General features: G+C 42.3%; 1 pseudogene; it reads right to left on the bottom strand.

Moving 5' to 3' along the window:
* Window positions 1–1,972: 1,972 nt before the first annotated feature.
* Window positions 1,973–2,822, bottom strand: LOC102985229 (60S ribosomal protein L9-like; annotated as a pseudogene).
* Window positions 2,823–3,106: the final 284 nt, after the last annotated feature.

The following is a 3,106-nucleotide window of genomic DNA, read 5'->3' as shown; positions in this document are numbered from 1 at the left end:
AACACTGTACAGTTTTATATTCTGTTTTCTTAACTTTACATCATGAGGATTTTCCCCATGCCACTGAAAATCTTTTGAAACATTCCCTCATATTCTGTCTCATGGGTAAACTACATTTTCTTGTTTGCCTATGTTTGGACATTTAAATTTTTTACAAAATATTTTTTTGTGTGTGATTAAAATACTTCCCTGTAATATTAATGGCCTTACTAATCCTTATCTGATATATTCTTGTAGAAGAGTTTTAGAAGATAATGAACTTTTCTTAAAAAGACTCCTGATCCATATTGCCAACTCACTTTCCTGAAAGGCTGAAACAATTAATAATCCTTCCCGGAGCATGTGACTGCCTGTCTGGGGCACACTGGAAGGGCTGTAAATTAAGCTTTTAAAACATTCCTTTCAATATGTCACTCTCCAGCTAGGAAACTTCCCATGGCTGCAAGATCAGATCTAAGTTTCTTATTGTGTACGCTCTTCCATCTCTTCACTTCCAGCTAATTTCTCACCCACCGCAATCTGGCATCTGCCCCCATCTGTCTGCCTGGAGGCATCAAGGAAACAGCCCTAGACTAGACTAAGTGTCAGGAAACTAGGTTTCAAATCCCAGCCCTGCCACTTAGTAGTATGTGACCTTGGTCAAGTAACTTAATTTCTTTAAGCCTGTTTCCTCAGGCTTTAAAATGGAAATATAAAAACAGACCTTGATTTTTTGGGCTCCCGTGAGATAATAGAGGTAAGAAATATTTTTAATCTGTGGAACACTGTAAACATTAGGGGGTGTATTGTTATTGAGACTGCTGTTGGGGTAGTGTGGTATCTACCAAATATTTCTGATCCTCTTAGGCTCGTGGTAGAGTTTTTTTTTACTTCCCCACCCCTTGCATTGGAATGTGGCCACATGACTGACTTCCGCCAATGAGATATGAGTGGAAGTGACACATGCATTTGCATGCAAAATCTTTTACGAGCTAGGCCTTAGTCAGCTACTCTCCCATTCTCTCTCCTGTGCAAAGGGCAATGCTGCAGGTGGTTGCTGCCCAGGTCCTGAAGGAAGAGCATCAGTGTGGAGAGGAATTCCCAGCCACCCAGTGATGGGCATGTATCTTGAGCAAGACTTTGTTTTCTAAAGCCTAAGGTTTGGGGTGGTTTGTTACTGCACTCTCACCTAGTGGTACAAGCCTACTCTTGGTGTGTCTTTCTGTGTAGTCCTTGGTATTACTGAAATTCTTGAAATCCTCTTTTCCTTTGACTTGGTGCCACTCACACTCTTGGTATTTTCCTCCATCTCTAACAAATCCTCAGTCTCCATTTTACTCTCTTCCCTTTCCACTCAAATATGCACATAAGATGAGTTTCTGACTTCCTCTCCTTTCGTTATATGCTTACCTTCGTCAACTTAGTTTACTCTGACAGCTTTAAATATTATGTCTTTCTTAGCCCTGTATGTTTGAAAAAGGTTTCCAGTTTGAGGATTACTGGTCTACCCTTTTTCTTGTGCCTTGAGGGCAGGGACCCTAAACTGGAATCAGATGGCCAGCTGGCTCTTCCACTTGTCTACCTGCCAGAGACCCAACCTCTCTATGCCTCTGTTTCTGCATCTTTAACATGGGGTTAATTGTAGTCCCTACTTCACAGGTGGTTGTGAGGATTGAATAAGAAAATATATGTAAAACACTTCCTGCCTACCTAGGACACAGTAAGCTTACTATAAATGGTGTGGTTGTTTGGTTGTTACACATCTTCTTTTCTCTCATTCACTCCCCAAGTTCTATCTCCAGTTTCTGGTAAGATATGCTTAGAAGTAGAAGACCCATAAGAAGTGTTTGTTTTAGTTCAAACATCACATTGATGGCTGATAATAAGAGTGAAAAATTGGTACCCTTGCCCTGAAGATGCTTTGTGCAGTGTTTGCTTTTTTTTTTAAGAAAACGTCCCAAATCAAAAGAGCTTTTATTGAATCTTTAATATATCACAAATGAGTCTGAAGAATCATCTGGTATCTTTCTGTTTCTGTAGCCAGACCACTCGGATCTTGTTCATCAGCCTGCTGAGCTGTTCCTTTTTCAGAAACATAGATACCATCCAAAATTTTTCTGATGTCCTTGTTTTTAACTGTTGTGGCTTGCTAAATCAAAGCAGCTGAATTTTTTTTTAAAACATCTTTATTGGAGTATAATTGCTTTACAATGTTGTTTTAGTTTCTGCCGTATAACAAAGTGAATCAGCTATATGTATACATATATCCCCATATCCCCTCCCTCTTGCGTCTCCCTCCCACCCTCCCTACCCCACCCCTCTAGGTGGTCACAAAACACTGAGCTGATCTCCCTTTGCAATGCAGCAAGCAGCTGAATTTGACACAAGTTCAATATCATTTCCTTCAAGAATCAACTCATCTTTCTGGGCTTGAGATACTGAACAAGCAACACCTGGCCTCATCTGAACCCTGCGGATGTATTTTTCACCCCCAAAATTTCAGATTTCAACAAGAGAACCATTCTCCTGAATAACAACGTTGATGGGGAAGTGAGCGTACACAGACCTCATCTGTAACGGAAGCCCATTGTAACACCCTTGATCATGTTCTATACATGACTACAGATAGTGTAAACAGTTGCCAGTTCCTTTCTATTTCCCTACCATTTGTCAACCCGGAGCCTCTTCTTTTTCTTTCCAAGGAGACTGAGTTCTACACTGATGTGATTGAAGTCCCATTGCAGGGTGCCTCTGGGGCCCTTCACAATAACTGTGTGTCCCTTCGGAGTAACGTGGACATTTTTTGGAATGTCGACAGTCTGATTATTGAGAATGGTCTTCATTCTTGCAGCAGATGCGGCAAAGAGCTGCTTTTTTTTTTTTTTTTTTTTTTTTTTTTTTTTTGGGGTATGCGGGCCTCCCTCTGCTGTGGCCTCTCCCGTTGCGGAGCACAGGCTCCGGACGCGCAGGCTCAGCGGCCATGGCTCACGGGCCCAGCCGCTCCGCGGCATGTGGGATCCTCCCAGACCGGGGCGCGAACCCGGTTCCCCTTCATCGGCAGGCGTACGCGCAACCGCTGCGCCACCAGGGAAGCCCATGCTTTGTTTTTTAATTGAGTATTGCCTTT

The sequence above is a fragment of the Physeter macrocephalus genome, chromosome 6 (assembly GCF_002837175.3).
Source record: "Physeter macrocephalus isolate SW-GA chromosome 6, ASM283717v5, whole genome shotgun sequence".
Lineage (NCBI taxonomy): Eukaryota > Metazoa > Chordata > Mammalia > Artiodactyla > Physeteridae > Physeter > Physeter macrocephalus.
The sequence above is the reverse complement of the archived record's forward strand: the minus strand, read 5'-3'. Positions and strand labels throughout refer to the sequence as shown.